This window comes from Equus przewalskii, chromosome 15 (genome assembly GCF_037783145.1).
Source record: "Equus przewalskii isolate Varuska chromosome 15, EquPr2, whole genome shotgun sequence".
Classification (NCBI taxonomy): domain Eukaryota; kingdom Metazoa; phylum Chordata; class Mammalia; order Perissodactyla; family Equidae; genus Equus; species Equus przewalskii.
The window spans coordinates 31,138,430-31,156,151 of NC_091845.1; the positions used below are offsets into that span (position 1 = coordinate 31,138,430).

The 17,722-nt window shown below is 37.9% G+C and overlaps 1 protein-coding gene across 21 annotated transcripts in view; it reads left to right on the forward strand.

Moving 5' to 3' along the window:
* The window catches only part of CFAP20DC (CFAP20 domain containing), a 228,225-nt gene that overhangs the window by 63,138 nt on the left and 147,365 nt on the right, over window positions 1-17,722 (forward strand). For 2 of the 21 annotated variants that reach the window (XM_070576991.1, XM_070576983.1), the window contains exon 5: window positions 17,302-17,508. The exons of 13 other annotated variants lie outside the window; for them this stretch is intronic. The gene's annotated coding sequence lies outside the window, so the exon portion shown is untranslated. Of the gene's footprint in view, window positions 1-3,571; window positions 3,624-5,699; window positions 5,787-6,999; window positions 7,162-17,301; window positions 17,509-17,722 lie in introns of those variants that run through there. 6 more of the 21 variants (XM_070576982.1, XM_070576993.1, XM_070576992.1 and 3 more) reach the window with 5 other exon arrangements.

Sequence of the window (17,722 nt, forward strand, 5' to 3'; positions counted from 1 at the left end):
TGCCTGCATCAGAATCCTGGTTCTGACACTCACCAGCCCTGTGATCCTAGGCAAGTTACTTACTGTCCTGGTGCCTCAGTTTCTTCATCTATAAAGTGGGCATAATAAGAAGACACATCTCATGGGGTTGTAGTGCCTGGCAGAGAGTAAGCCCTATATAAGTCTTTATTGTTGTTACTATCATTCATCATATTTACAAGCAATAACTTCTATTTCAGTGTGTTATAATGATTGTTATTAAGCTTAATAATAGATTTTTTTGATATCTTGTTTCCAGGAAGCAAATTTTTGAGTAGAATAAGAATAGACAGTCTCTTTTATGCTTACTCATTATAGTGTTTTGCTCTGATTTTGTTGTGTAAATCTTTCAAATAGAAAAGATTTAAAACTGAGCCATAAGTTCTAAGACTGCTATCTAAATTGAATATAGCTTTTGTGCTTTTAAAAAAATGTATTTTCTTTGTTAAATTGGAAACAATTTAGTGCACCCACATTCCTTCTGGTTTAAGTAATCTATAGAAAATTAAAATGACAAGAAAGTTAGGATTAACCAGATTTATGATTGGCTAAAGAAAGTTGCGAACAGCTTCCATGTAGCAGGTGTAGCTATTTTAATGGATGCACCAGACTGGTCCATAAACCCACTCAGTTGCTGCACCATTCCGCAGATGGCCCACTTAAACAATTTAATGTCACTAAAATGGTTCGGGTAAAGAATTCTTTAAAACAAACTGCAATGATTTATCATTTTGAGCTGTCTGAAATGCTGTCATTATCCTCATGGCCCATGGTCAGAACATTTTTCTTCAAATGTTTTTTTCCCCTCCCTCTGGCTCTCCTTTTTCTGTTCAAAATTTCTTTCATCTGCATATTCTTAATACCACCAATCAGGCTCATGTTCATTACTGTTATCTAGCCTCTACTAGATTTCCTTGCCCTACTCTTTTGGCCTTGATTCGAGAAATACCCTGTCTTCTGATCTCGTCCTTTGTGAGTTCATTTTAGTAACTTTTAGGGTAACCTTATCTTCAAGATCTGAGGGCTACTTGATTGGGGGCAGAGGGTGACTTGACAGAGGGATTAACATGTACAAAAACTCAGTCATGAGAGGCTTATGGCGTTGCATTTAAGAAGGGACGTATACATTTAGCAGGTCCTTATATGAGGCACCATTTGTACCATGTGCGCTGCTTTCAGCTGTGGTCATGGCAGCATGGGCAAGCATATGACAGAGGCACCACACCTCCTCGTTGCTGTCCATGGCAGACAGTGCTAACCAATCATGGCAACCCTGCAGTCCTTCGTAACAGAGCACTCCAGAAAGTCACTGCCAGGCATTTGATGCTGGAACTTAAGATGAAACCTATTTGCCATCCAGGATATGATTTTTGCAAAAGACATAAAGTCCAAATGGATTTTTCTTATATTGATTCTCCATAAAATAAGAAAGAAAGAAAGAGAAAAAGAACTGAGGACAAAACATTAATCTCAGCTTCGTGAAGGTATTTCTTTAGGGAGGAAATAGAATATGGTTCAGAATATCAGACATCTCAAGCAAGCCTTTGGCAAGTGCTAGATTCAGTCAGTTCTTGGTTGAATTTTTTGATAAGTGCCTAAAGTGCTGAAACTTGGTGCTGTTGCTTAAGGTGGGATCAATATACTTTAGACAGCAGACTGGAAACAGAGTTGACATTCCGTTATAGAATTTCAAAACCTGAATTTCATTCTTGTCAGACGAAAAGCCATCTTCTTTTTGTGCAAAGGTGGATTAACAGAGTGACTCATTTCTCAGGAGCTTTAATTATGATCAAGCACTTGGATATATACTTTGTTATAACTTCAAAGTTCTGGAATATGAACAAAATTTAGTCAATAATAACAGCTAACACATAAAGCATATAGAAAGCCTTATTTAGACTATGCTAAGCATTTTACATACATTATCACTTTTAATCCTTATAGAAATTCTACAAGGTAGAGCCTATTTTTATTCCTAGGTTAAAGGTGAGTAAACTGAGAAGAGGGAGCCCTAACTTGGCCCAAAGTACTATTATGAATAAGTGGAAGAACCACACTCGGGGTCCAGGCAGTCTGACTGCAAAGCGTGTTCCCTTCCACACTGCCCCTCCTTCACTTGACTTGCAGGTTTTGTAATTCTCATTTGAAAGATCATCTCATCCAGTCGTGCCTCTAGCTTCAAAGAAGCAGGCCCTTTTGGTCATGTGGAACCTTCTTGGGTAGTGACTTCTAAAGCATGAGCCCTAGGTAAGGTACCTGGTGAATCATTGCCTCGCCACCACCCGGGATGATAAAAAACCCTGCCTGGTTAAGGTTAGGCTTGAAGAATATAGCAAGGACACTTCAGGAGCTGGGATTAGAGTGGATATTTCCGAGTTTGGCCAAGAACAGGCAGGGATTGATGAGAACGAAAAGCTGGAAGAGTGCTTTCCCAGTGAATTCAGCCATGCTTCTCAAAATGTGTGCTCTGCACCACCCGCACTGGAAGTGCTAGGAAGTCCCAAGTCCATAAATATTTCCCCCATCTTGCTTTGTTTTAATTAACAAAGTAAGACTTTCCTTAACACGCATACATTTGGGGCACTATCAACTATTGGATTGATAGACTGCTTTTAGTTGAGATTTTCAGCCTGAGGAAATAGGAACAGGGCAAAGCCTTTGGCTTCTGAAGCTTAAAAAGAAGAGGGGGAGTATGAAGGTCAGGGAAGGGAAGGTGTTAGAATGCAGGGGAGTGGAGGAGCCGGAAGTGGCATAAGAACATTGAGAACCTGAAAGAAGGGTCAGAAGGTGAATGTCAGGGTACTGGTGAAGCTGCCTCGTGATCCTTTTTTTTCTTGATCTCTCCCCACTCCACCCCAGAACAAAGCTGCGCAGACATTTCCAGACCCTGTGCTTTGGGTTCCGTTAATTCTAGGAAGGAACCACCCATGCCTTTTCCCACTCAGTTCCTGAGAAGAGGGGGCTGGGGTTTCACCAGGCAAAATTGCTCTTTGGTGACAGGTCACTCTCCTCTCCTTGCATCCACCTTCTCACACTTCCTTCAGGTTCTTATGCACATTTCTCGCTGGCCTTGGCACCAGTGTGGAGTGGGGAAAGACAAAAGGGGAAACGTAAGGCAGCTCCTCCTTGCCAAGGGGAGCTAGTTTCATGCTGTCTCTGGTGATATTATTTCTGCCAGTGTTCAAATCTGCTGCCTCCTTTCATCCCACTTCCCTTTTTTGTCTTTACCACCCCAAATGTCAGACAAAGCTGTAAAACTTTTACCAAGGAATAAACTATGTCCAGAATTTGTGTATCCTCAAAGTCTTGCCACATGGCAAGTAAGCCCTCAAAAAGTGTTTATTTTCAAGGAGCACTGTGACACACAGAATGGACAAGGCCAGTAGGCCAACTACAAGCACAATGTAGTTTCCTGGCTGCATTTAAGACTTACTCCTGTGTTTGCTAGGATGGCTGGTATCTTCTTGCAGAAGTTATTCTGTATTTAATGATTACTGTTGCTTATGAAAAACATTTGTTTCAATTATTTTACCTCCTCTAATTCTGATTGTAGGCCTTCATATATCCACATGGGAGTTTCTAGATGAGAAAGATTAATCATTCAGGTAATTTGATCCAATTTAAGTATCAAACAAATTAAAGTCACGAGTGTTTGGTTGGGCATAAGAACAAATGGTATTAAAGGAGCTGGACTCCTGTTTTCACAACAACTTAGCAAGTTAGATATTAGCCCCATTTTACAGATGAAGAAACCAATGCTCTGACAACTAATTACTTGCTCAAGCTTCGCAGATAGTAAGTGGTAGAATCAGGATTTAAAGCCAAGTTGGCCTGTGTCTATGGCTAGTGGTCACTCCACTTGCTCTCTCAGGATACTAGGTGATGACAAAAATGGCCCTCATAACATGGACAGCTCTCTTCAGTGGTGCTGCTGCTGCTGCTTCTTCAGCAAGGATGATGATGTCCTCAGGCCAGCTAGCAGCGACCCAGTGTCTTGGCCACATTCTCTCTCATCCACGTCTTAGCTCTGCATTTTTCCTTGATCCTCCTCTATTGCCACCCTACTTTTACTTCCACCTTTACTTTCTTCCAGAATTAGGGTGTTTCTTGGCTTTCCCTTTCCTGTCAACGCTCAAAGATACTTTTAATCTCCGGTAACTGCTTAGATGTTGAGGTGCACCTTGTTGAATGAACCTTAAGTGGAAGTAGCGCATTATAAATAGAGTTTCCTTTAGAAATAAAGTGGTGTATAAGTGAAGCCAAAGGTTGCTTTTTCTAGACGGTTTCTGCAAAAGCAAATAGGGCCTTGTCATTCATAATGAAGGTTAAAATGCTCTGAAATTTAGGATCAGCTGATGCCCCTCTTTCGGAAGAGGTAAGAGAAGCACATGGATGTTTAAATATACAATCATGTTGTCACCACTGTAGATTGTGCTGTGCAATTGCCATTTTATCACATCTGGAAAATGCTATGTACTGTCAAATGTCCCTACATTCAAAGCTACTCCCTGTTTCTTTGTTCCCTTTCTTCAATTAGAAGAAAACAGAAAAGATGTTGAAATGACTAATGTTCTAGTACCAAGAGCATCACAGACCAAAACAGGTGATTTTATGCTATTGCTATAGAAACAGCAGTAAAAGAAATGAGCATAAACCTTGCTTTTAAATGATTCAATTATTTGCTTTTAGACTTTTGGTGCCATAATAGACATTCTTCTTTTAAGTAAACAAGGAATGGAGCATCTATCAATGTAGATTTTTACTTTACATAAAGACTTTTCTGTTTTTAGCTAAAACCATGCCACATAGAAAAATAAAGATTAAGTGAGTTTTCCTAAATACTGCCTCAATTTAGAATTCATGGAGATGTTTCTGTAAATTCACTCTCTCTAGACACAGTCTTATGATTTTGCTGTATAATTTGGCCAACATTTATTCAATTAATGTTCACTGAGCACCTAATATGTAGCAGACGTCTGCTAGACACATTGCCACTGCTCTCATATTCTGGAAGAGAAGACAGAGGAAAGCAAGTAAATAAAATACTTGGAAATTTTGGTAAGTACTCTGAAGGAAACAGGCAAAGGATTAACCACGAAAATACCTGCTGCTAGATAGGGTGATAAGAATATTTAAATTAAGACTTGAAGAAGGATGAAGAACTAGCCATGTGAAGAGTGGAAGAAAGAGGGTACCCACAGAAAGAAAAAACCTATGCAGATTCCTGTTACAAGAACACATCAAGTGTGAAGCTGGAGAAGAGTAAGGAAGCGGGGCAGTGGCATGAATGAGATTGGCATGTCTGCTGATCAATCTCTCTTCCACCCCTCCAGATCCATGCACTGCCTTCTCTCATGTGCTCTGTGTCCTGGGAAGTTGATCCCTTCTGTTCTCCCACATCACGCTGTATTAATCAGCCAGACTCCTTTGACCTCAAGGCTTCCCAGCCAATGGGAAGTACCAGCAGATCAGAGGACAGGAAGAGAGAAGTCAGCATATTTCTTCCCTTTCCTCCTGTTGATGTCGCCTCGTATGAAGATCCAGTTGTTCTGGCTCTAGTCCTACCCTTGCCCCTATAGACCTAGGAATGGTAATGGCTGTTCTTACTTTTCAGTGTTCTTACTTTTCAGTGTCTAACCATCCCTTGTTTGTTTCCTCAACCTTGCCCACACCTCTATAAGGAGTTATTTCATGACATCCTCTCCGGTTGAACCATATGGAGTCAATTTTGTTTCCTGAGGTCCCTGACTATAGAGAAATGAGGCCTGGTAAGTGAGGCAGGATAATTTATAGACCTTGTGAGCTAGGAATTTAGATTCTATTCTCAGAGCAGCATGAAGTCACTGAAATATGATGGGATAATTGATCCCCATTTAAGATGGTCACTCTCACTGCTCTTGAGGGTGTTGACTGGCAGAAGAGCAGTTAAAAATGGAAGCAGGGAAGCCAACTGGAAGGCTGTGCAGGCAAGGAAAGGTGGTGCTTGGGCCAGAGTGATAGTCTAGGAAATAGAGCAATGGGTGGATTCAACATAGACTTGATAGCCTTGCAGAGAGAAAATGGGAATCAAGAATGGCTCTTAGGTTTCTGATTTGAGCCACTGGGGGATGGGGAGGATGGGGAATTAGGGCTCTTTTCTTAATGGGTTTCATTTGAAATGTCTGTGAAATATCCAGCAAAAGATTTGAGTTAGCAGTTTGGAGTTCAAGGAATGAGTCAGGGCTAGAGATGTAGATTGAATTGTTAACATAGAGATAACATTTAAAATAAGAAGTAGGAGTGGAAAAAGTCCCCAAGGAAAAGAATGTTTAAAGAAAATAGAGAAGAGAACCCAGGAGTTCCCAGATTTAAAAGTCTTTAGGAGCTATTTGAATGCACATTTTAATTCCTCCCAAAATGTTGTTTAAATAATATGTACATCCATCTTTAGAGAAAAGAAAAATGAAAATAATCAATGCTTCAAAAGTCAAATGTGAAAATGCTAAGTATTATACTCCTCCTCATAAAATAAGCTTGATATCTAATTGGACATATTTTTTAAATGAGCAGTAGTTCCATGCCTTGTAGGAACGCTGCCTTACTTCTGCTTTGCACATTGGCACAGATATAGCTCATGTGACCACTTTAGCCTTGTGCTGGAAACTTGTAAATTAACTATAGAATTGAACAAGTTAATTTGCCTCCTCATCTCAAGCTCTTATTTCTAACAAACAGGATTATGCTCAGGTGGTGAATTTTGCATATTGTTTAACTTAATTGGGAAATGTGTTTACATTGATAAGCTTCCAGCCTAATTCAACTGAAGGAAAGCTTTCTAATTTCACCTTTCATTTACTAGAATTTTTTAAGATAAAAGAATGTATAAAAATGGCACCAATGTGTTACCACTAATGCAATCCATAATAACCAAATATGTTTGCTTTTTGCTTCAAAACAATCACCAGGCCCTGCAATGAGACATTTCTTGGTGTTTTTCTTTAGATTGTCTACAAATGATCATCCTCTGACTCCAGGGACCTATAGATTTTATTATGCGGCCTTCTAGCTTGTATATTATAGCACTGAACTGTCATCTATAGCATCCATTAGAATGTTATTGACAAAATGTCCACTCGTATTGAACTAAGCACTCGATAAACCACTGTAAGTAAATTGTTGTGCTCTTACCTCGAAGGATAGCCTATTGATTCCACACATGACTACAGGCCTAGCAGAACGACCCCAGCTACAGTTACTTTGTGGTGTGTTGCATAATGTCTTTTTTGAGGTTCCCAGAAGTAAAGAATTTTTTATTTTATTTATTTGTTTATTTTTGGTGAGGAAGACTGGCGCTGAGCTAACATCTACTGCCAATCTTCCTCTTTTTGCTTGAGGAAGATTGTCCCTGAGCTAACATCTGTGCCAATCTTCCTCTATTTTATATATGAGATGGCACCACGGCATGGCTTGATGAGTACTATATAGGTCCATGCCGAGGAGTGGAACTGTGAACCCCAGGCCACTGAAGTGGAGTGTGTGAACTTAACCACTATGCCACCAGACTGGCCCCTAAAGAATTTTTTTCAAACATTCTTTTTTGTATATTGTTATTTGTGTAGAATATTTATTTTATTTCAGATAAATAACCATTAATCATTGCTTTGTCCTTATGGACAAAACTCTACCACTTATAATGGTATATGAAATTTTGGAATTATTCTCCAAAGGTAGATGCTTTTAATAGTTTTGTTGTGAGTACCTTCAGAGATTAATTGTGTATGTATGTGTGTGTGTCTATATGATATTACCATCCTTTTTTTCACAAAGAGAATCATAGCATTCATGCTCTTTGGAAACTGGTTTGGTGTGGTGGTGGTGGGGCTTTCTACTTTATCTGTCTTGGGAATCTTTCCATGTTACTACGTATTAATCTGTCTCATTCTTCTTGATAGCTGCCATATGTATCATTGCATGGGTATAGCATAGTACATTATTCTAGACCCTTGTAGGGGACCTCTAAATTTTCCCTCTGTTTGTTTCTTTGTTTTTCTATTAGTGTTACAATGAACATCCATATAAGCATATCTTCAAGTACTTCTGAAATCTCCTCCATTTAAAGATAGGTGAGATTTTCATGTGAAACATAGAATAAGAGAATGTGTATATTACCTAAGGAGTCAAAATCTTCTACAGCTGTTGTGATATATTCAGGAGAGCAGAAGTGAGGAGGGAGAGAAAACCTAAAGCATGAATACAGGCAGTTTATAGCAGATTTTTAAAAAAGTTTTCAAGACTCTAAATAATTGGAAATCTTCAATAATCAGAATTTGTGTAGTATTTTATATTGATGATTGAACATCCTAACTGATTTGTGATTTGTGAAAAATGTGCTTTTGGTGCCAAATATCTTCTTTATTGTGATCTTCAGAAAGTGATCACTTATGATGGTACTGTTCACTTCAACAACATAGTCAATTAACTAGAACAAGCAATGCCCTAACCTTATGTATAGTGCTGGGTGTTGTATTTCCTAAAATCCAGGTGAGTTCATTGGCAATTTATGGTAAAGTGTATTTTGGGGGAGAGTTAGGAGAGTAGGTGGTGTGAGAGTTCCATAATTTGAATCCTCACTTTTATGTTAGACATGGTTATTTTTTAAGTAGGCCACTTACACCCAAACTGTAGCTTCTCTGAGGAAGATGAATGTTGCTTGAAAACAGATGATCCTGAGGAAGGGGAAAGAGAAAACCCAATAAATTAGAGCTGACAAATCAGTTAGAAGCATACCTCTGGAGGAGTAATATCATATATTGATAAAGCACTTCACAGTTTCTGAAGTGTTTTCATGATCATTTTCTCAGCACAGTGAATGGACAGATGTTATTATTCCCAATTTATAGGTGAAGGAATTGAGACTCCAAGAGGTTGACTCTAGTTCCTGTGACCCTTTGTCTTTAATAATAAAGATATAAATATTACTGTAGTTGTCCCTTGGGATGCCATAACAGAGTACCACAAAATGGATGACTTAGAACAACAGAAATTTCTCATCTTGCAGTTCTGGAAGCTAAAAATCCCAAATCAAGGTGTCAGAAGGGTTGGTTCCTTCAGAAAGTACTGAACGAGACTCTGTATCATGCCTGTCTCTGCCAGCTTTCGTCAGTTGCCAGCAATCTTTGGTATTTCTTGACATGTAGTTGCGTCACTCCAATTTCTGCCTCTGTTGTCACGTAGCATCCTCTCCCTGTCTTTGTGTCAAAATTTCCCTCTTCTTATAAGGACACCAGTCATTGGATTACAGCCCACTCTAATCCAGCATGACTTTATCTTAATTTGGTTTTATCTGCAAAGACCCTATTTCCAAGTAAGGTCGCAGTCACAGCTACCAGGGTTTAGGACTTGAACATATCTTTCTGGGAGACACAATTTAACCCACGACAATGACTGTAGGTCATTGAATGAATGTTTTCCAGGAGCACAAGAGCATCACCAAGAAACTTGTGTGTTTCATATCGATGGAATAGAAATAATAGTTCTTATTTTTTTCTATACCTTTCTCCTAAATTTCCATTTACCTAAAGTCCCGTCACCAATAAGTGATTGAACTAGTAACAGCTGTTTTTTTTATTGAGATATAATTCACATACCATAAAATTCTCCCTTCTAAAGTATATGATTCAACTACTCAACCATAATAAGCTATGAAATCCGGCCATTTGTGACAACATGGATGTACCTTGAGGGCATTATGCTAAGAGAAATAAGCCAGAGGGAAAAAGTCAAATACCATATGATCTCACTCATAAGTAGAAGATAAAAACAAAAACAAACAATCACATAGAGACAGAGATTGGATTGGTGGTTACCAGAGGGGAAGTGGGGAGGGAGGAGGGCTAAAGAGGTGATTAGGCACATGTGTATGGTGATGGATTGTAGTCTTTGGGTGATGAACATGATGTAATCTACACAGGAATCAAAGTCTTAACGATGTACACCTGAAATTTATATAATGTTATAAACCAGTGTTACTGCAATACAAAATAAATTAAATAAATAAATGAAGTGTGTGATTGAGTGGTTTTTAGTATATTTCACAAAGCTGTGTAACCATCACCACTACGTAATTTTAGAATGCTTCATTACCCCCCAAAGTACCTGTACCCATTAGTAGTTTCTCCACACTCCCTGCTACCCCCAGCCCTTTATTTCCATCTCAATGAATTTGCCTATTTTGAACACTTTTATATAAATAGAGCCATACAGTATTTAGTCTTTTGTATCTAGCTTTTTTCACTTGCCATGATGTTTTCACCATTTGTCCATATTGTAGCATATATCAATGATTCATTCCTTTTTATGCCTGAATAAAAATCCATTGTATATATTTCCCATATATTGTTTATTTGCTTATCAGTTCATGGACATTTGGGTTGTTTCCACTTTTGGCTATTGTTAATAATGCTGCTGTAAACGTTCATGTGCAAGTTTTTGTGTGAACATATGTTTTCAGTCTCCTTGGGTATGTACCTAGGAGTTAAATTGCTGGATCATTTCAAACTCTACCTTTAACTTTTGAGAAACTGTCAAACTGCTTTCAAAGTGGCTGTACCACTTTATATTCCCACCAGCAGTGGATGAGGGTTCCAGTTTCTCCACATCCTCAGCAATACTTCTTACTATTAGTCTTTTTTATTATACCCATCCTAGTGGGTGTGAATAGTATCTTCTAGTTTTGATTTGCATTTCCGTGTTGACTAATAATGTTGAGCATCTTTTTATTTGCTTATTGGCCATTTTCATATCTTCTTTGGAGAAATGTCTATTTAGATTCTTTACTCATTTTAAAGTTGGATTATTTGTCTTTTTATTGTTGAGTTGTATGAGTTCTTTTTACATTTTGGACACTAGACCCTTATCAGATAAGTGATTTGTAACAATTGTCTCCCATTCTATGGGTTGTCTTCTTGCTTTCTTGATAGCACTTTGAAGGACAAAAGTTTTTAGTTTTTATGAGGTCCAATTTATATATTTTTTGTTGTTGTTGCTTGTACTTTAGATGTAATATTTATGAAACCATTACCTAATCCAAAGGCATGAAAATTTTCACCTATATGTTTTCTTCTAAGACATTTATAGTTTTAGCTCTTACATTTAAGTCTTTGATCCATTTTGAGTTAATGATAAAAAAAAAAAAGCTCTCCACAAACTAGGATAAGAAGGGAATTTCCTCAACCTGATAAAGGGCATCTGTAAGAAACATATAGCTTATCATATTTAATGGTGAAAGACTGAATGCTTTCCCCTAGGATCAGAACCAAGACAAGGCTGTCTTCTCTCACCATTTCTATTCATCATTGTATTAGAGATTCTAGTCAACGCAACAAGGCAAGAAAAAGAAATAAGTAATAAAAGGCATCTGTATTGGAAAGGGAAGAACAATACTGTCTTTATTCACAAACAGCATGAATGTCTGTGGAAAAGTAATAAATGAGTTCAGCAAAGTTGAAGAATACAAAAATCAATACACAAAAATCAGTTGCATCTCCCTATATTAGTAAAGAACAATCTGAAAATGAAATTCCATTTACAACAACATCCAAAAAAATAAAATGCTTAGGAATAACTTTAACAAACTTAGTGGAAGATTTGTATACTGAAAATTACAAATCACTGCTGAGAGGGGCTGGCCCAGTGGCCGAGTGGTTAAGTTCGTGTGCTTCACTTCAGCGGCCCAGGGTTTGCAGGTTCAGATCCCAGGTGCAGACCTATGCACCACTGGCAAGCCATGCTGTGGTAGGCGTCCCACATATAAAATAGAGGAAAATGGGCACAGATGTTAGCTCAGGGCCAATCTTCCTCAGCAAAAGGAGGAGAATTGGCAGTGGATGTTAGCTCAGAGCTAATGTTCCTCACCAAAAACAAAACAAAACAAAACCCTGCTGAGAGAAATTAAAGATCTAAATAAATGGAAAGCCACTCTTTGAAGGATTCAATATTGTTATGCTGACAGTTCTCCTCAAATTGATCTAAAGATTTACCAGCAAGTGGTTGGTTTTTTTGTTGTGTTCTTTTTTTGGTAGAAATTGATGAGCTGATCCTAAAATTTTTATGGAAATTCAAAGGTATAGTAAACGGTTTTGTAAATGAACAACAAAGGTGGAGGACTTACACTTACTGGTTTCAAAATTTACTATAAAGCCATAGTAATCAAGACAGTATGGTACCAGCATGAAGAAGATAGATCAACGAAGCCACATGCAGAGTTGAGAAATAACACCTTACATTAATGGTCAGTTGATTTTTTACAAAACTGCTAAGGCAATTCAGTGGGTAAAAGAATAGTCTTTTCAAAAATGGTGCTAGGACATTTGGATATCCACATGCAAAAAAATTAATTTAGACCTTTACCTAACACTATACACAAAAATTAGCTCAAAATGAATTGTAGACCTAAATCTGAGTTAAAATTATAAAACTTCTAGAAAAAAACAGAAGGAAATTTTCATTAGCCTGGGTTAGGCAAAGCATTTGTAGACGTAACACCAAAAAACAATAAATAAAAGAAAACATGATAAATTGGACTTCATAAAAATTTGAAAGTTTTGCATTTCAAAAGACACCATTAAGTAAATGAAAACAAGCCACAGACTGGTGAAAATATTTGCAGAACATATATATGATAAAGTTCTTATCCAGAATATAAAAAGAACCCTTACTGTTTATTAATAAGGAAACATATCACCCACTTTAAAACTTGGTAAAAGATTTCAATAGGCATTTCATAAAAGAAGATGAAAGAATGGCTAAAAAGCACATTATAATATTCTCAACATCATTCATCATTAGGGAAATGTAAATTAAAGCCACAATGAAATACCACCTCATACTCACCACAGTGGCTGTCTTCCTGTGTATGTACCTAAGAGACAGGAAAATGTGATGTCCACACATAGAGTTGAAAAAGAATATTCTTAGCCCCAGTTATTTAGATTGGTCAAACCTAGAGACAGTCTACTGCTCTGTTAACTCACCTGCTGAATGGATAAACAAAATGTGGCATATCCATATATTGGAATACTGTTCTGCAATAAAAACTGATGATGCATACTATAAGATGAATGAATCCCAAAAACATTATGCCAAGTGAAAGAAGTCAGATGCAAAAGATTTTATATATTTTATTCCATTTATATGAAATATCCAGAAAAGACAAATGTTTAGAGACCAAAACCAGACTACTGATAGCCTGGAGCTGGGGGTAATAGTGGAGATTGACTGCAGACAGGCATGAGGGATCTTTTTGGGATGATAGGCATGTTCGACAACTGAATTCTGGTGATGGTTGCATAACTCCTTAACTAAAAATGTACACCAAAAATGGTGAATTTTATGGCATGTAAATAATACCTCAAAAAAGCCTCTTTTTAAAAAGAGGATCAAATGATATTCAGAGAAAGATTTCAAGAGCACCAGTTATAAACTTAAATCAATATGTGAACTATGCATTATAGTGAATGTTAACTATAAAAAAAGAAAAAGAAGGACTGCATTGTGTTTTATTAAGTATATGAAAGCAACTTAGGTTCAGAATTACTAATCTTCTCTATTAAGGATGAAAGAATCCTCACTGAATTCAAACTTCAGTAGAAAGGACCCAGGAAATACTAATGGAATAAAATTCCCTGTGAAGTGTAGGAATGAATGTGTAAGGGAGGCCTTATAGATGGAACCATCTTTCTATATGACTTTAAATTTCAGTACCCAGCCATATTAACTATATACCTAAACATCACTGCACACATTTAAATATACAATTTTGCAAACTCACTGTTTCCTCGTGATTATACCTAGAGTTATTTGGTAGCATCACTGAAGATGTGCATTCAAATTTGATCATTTTGGGGTCGTGATAAGGAAAATAAATACCATGTTTGCTTTAAGAATAAATGAGGCTAATAAATGAATCAAACCATCAGAAGTCTGACATCAGTTTTGCAAGTTTATTCTAATCTGAAGTGAACATTCACAAATGGTTGTAAATGATTGTACATGCAGAAGAAAAGTGAATAGGTAATCTGAATAGATGAGTTTATCTGCACTCTTGGGTGGTTGCTACCATTCACTCAGATACTCACTGAGGTTGCCATTGTGGAAAAAAAATTGTCAATCAAAGATGAAGATATAAAAGCAAATTGAAAATTGAACTGAAAAGTAATTTTACTTTCAAATGGTTTGCAAATGTAGACATTAAGTTTGGAATGAATGTCGTTAATGACCATAGCTGGAAGAGTTTTACACCTGCTGATCACTAGAATATTATAATAAATGAGGTTGATTTTCCTGTTGACTACTCCATTTTTTCTCAACATGGTCTCATTATGACTTTTCTATCACATTGCTGACCCGTAGCTATGAATGCTCACTTACAGATATAAAAATGTGTTAACTTATATATGGTTTTGAAAAAATTGTGTCTTTAACTGCTAGAGGAGTGATGCCAGTGTTGTTGCTTGTCTTTCTCTGCTTTGTTAGGTCACAGGAGGTTTTAGATGGTGAAAATCAAGCATGTATTACAAGTGAAGAGCTGTTTTACAAGCAGCCTTCCTTACAGCAACTAAATTGTCCCCAAAAAAGCGCATGAGCGTAATGAAGCTTTTAAGTAGTCACACATATGCATTTATATTCTCTCTCTCCTGAATGACTGATTTTAATTTTTTTAAAGTAGCAATTCAGCTTGCTTTCAGAACCATTTAAGCTTAGCACATGATTTTGTTTTCCCTCCAAAACCAACTATTCTTGATTATGACATGGGGAAGGTTTGCATATTTATTTTTGCAAAGACAGTAGAATAAATCCTCATCACCATGTGAGTGGTTTAGTCCTAATATCTCTGTCCTAAGCTGGGCACAAGATCATTTAGAAATTCTTCCAGAGATCAGAGCCGTATTGGTTAGATTTAACTGAGGACTCTTTTGTGCAAACCAAAACCTGACTCCATGAGGGCAAGGTCATGCGGTGCGCTCATTGTGTGGTTCTCAGCGAGCCTTACTGCCCAGGGGGCCCACCTCTGTTGATAAATATTTGTTGAATTACATTGAAAGATCCACTATAGAGAGGAATAAATCTTTCTTTTGAATTTTTACACCGTCCTCAGGACTATTCTGTCTGGGATGCTCTTCTCCCAGACATCTGTATGGTTCCAACCTTTGCTTCATTCGACTCTTTGCTCAAATGGCACCTTCCCTGGGAGGCCTTCCCTAACTACCTTTGCTAAAATCACACTTCCCACTCCATCCCTCGTTCTCACCTTGCTGTACTGTATTTTCTTCATAGCCTTTATTGAGAGCTGACATATTATATGTGTACTTGTTTATTTACTACTGTCTTCCCCCATTAAAACACATACTTTATAAGGCTGGGGACTTTGTTTTATTCACTGTGATATCCCCAGTATCTCCTTCCAGGCTTGGCACCAAGTAGGTGTTCAATGAATAGGTGAGCAAATATGACTCCAGTAGGGCTTCAATAAAGACAGTTGAGCAAATATTTCCCAGTTAAATACAAAGCTCTGAACCTAGCTCTGTTCGAGCACTGTGATGACCAGGATGTGGTCTCAGCCCTCAGGATCTTACAGGCCAGTAGAAGAGACATTGTAAATAGCCTAGAAGTAACACTTATGCTTTTTTACCAAGATTCACTGCGGTAGGATGAAAGATGTCCCACAGAGAGGGTGGCCCTCAACTCCAACCATTCCCACTTTCCAGTATGAAGTTTGGGACTTTGATAGAAGATTACGTAGTCCTTTATGGGCCACTCAAATTTTAATTATTAGAAAATTAAAGGCCAAAAATACACTGGATTCACTAAACAATCCACAGCCACCCAAGTTGCTGATGGTTGTGCTTCGGTAGAGCTTTCTGTGTGTCAGCCACTGTTCTAAGCATTTTTCATATATTCACTTCTGTGGTGCTCACAAAAATCCTATGAGTACTATTATTTCCCGCATTTTACTGATGAAGAAACTGAGGCACAGAAGGTTAAGTTACTTGCCCACTGTCACATAGCTAAGAAATGTGAAGCCAGAATTTGGACCCAGAAAATCTAGCTTTAAAATTATTGCTGTTAACTGTTATGGCCTATTTCCACAATTGTGGATAATGATTAGTCTAAAATAATAACAATTTATCACTAAAAAAACAAAAATAGCAATACTTAAAAACTGCAGTTAACTCACAACAAAAACACTGATGATGAATTTATAATGAATTGCCCTTCTCCCAAATTACAGAAATTCCACCTCTCCTGTGCTTGTACATGTGCATTCTAGGAACTTTACAAATTGCCAAGCCTGTCAAAGCAGTTAGACTTCTTTTTGGAATTTACAATGAGAGACTGCTTTACTCTCTAAAATGGGCTTTAGAACACCAAATTCTAGTAACCCTTTTAAACTCAGTTAGAATGTTACTAGCAAGTGATAAAGCTGAAATATATGGGACCGCATGTTATTCATCATGAAAACAAAGGAAACAATTTCCATTGTATTATAGCCCATAAAATGGACTATAGTTACTGACCTAAAACACCAAGGGGAGATGAAAAAAATTCAATAATAGAGGTCAAAAACCATGCTGTGGTTAGTCAAAAAAAGATGTGATTATTTTTAATTTGGAGATCCGAGATGTTTTCAAGAAGGAAGTGGCATTTCAACTCAAACTGTGACGACGATTATAATTTCAGTTGGCATTATGAGAGAAAGGGCCTTCCAAAGGAAATGCATAAGCAAAAGCATGAAAATACAAAGAGTATATTTAAGAGGCAGCAAGCATGCTGGTGTTGTCGTTGTGGCAGCCCACTCCAGTGTCCCATGTGACATCCTCTGGGTCCACCTCTGATATCAGCTGCAGCCGCAGTGGACAGTTTGGTGCAAGCTTGCCTGGACAGTGTTCCATATCAAGTGCCACCCAGGGTCTTCTTTGATGCTGTGGGAGCCTGCTCCACTCACAGATAAGTGCAGCCAAAGTACAAGGAACTTAAGGCCCCAGAGGCAACCTTAACATTGAATGTTGGAGTCAGTGGATATATGCTTACCTTCCACTTTTCAGGTGGACGATTCTGGGAGATGATCTGTACATGTCTCCAGAAGTCCTGGTGGGATGGAGTCCCTGTGGCCTATAGCAGTGTCATTGACAGTGCATCTTTATCTTGGCTTTTCCTCTTTTGTTGTCTTACCCTTCCTGCTGCCTCATTCCTGCTCCGTGGAATCTCCTCTCCAGTAAACTATCTGCACCTATGTCCTTTTCTCAGACCCTGCTTTTGAGAGTGTGCTTCTTAAAGAGGCTGAACAACACAACCGGATATTTGAGACAGCTCAAAGGATTGGATTGTCAAACAGACTCACAAGCATCAGAGATCTTAACCAGTATTGAAGCATGCATGAAGCAGAAAGAAATTTGGGACTGCCATTGCAGCTCTCCAGTCCTTTCTAAATGCACTTTGGCCCAGATTTAACAGGTGACTTGTCTAAGCAATACCTGAGAGAACAATACCTGAGAGTATCACTCACATAGGGAGCTGCTACACTTAACAGCATATGTGACATTTTCCAGGGAGCCTTGCCCCATAAGTGCATGAATTCAGGTTTGTTAACCATAAACAATCCTAGACAGATCAGGTACATCCTGCAAAAAGCATTTTAATAAGGACTTTCCTCCTAATACATACCATT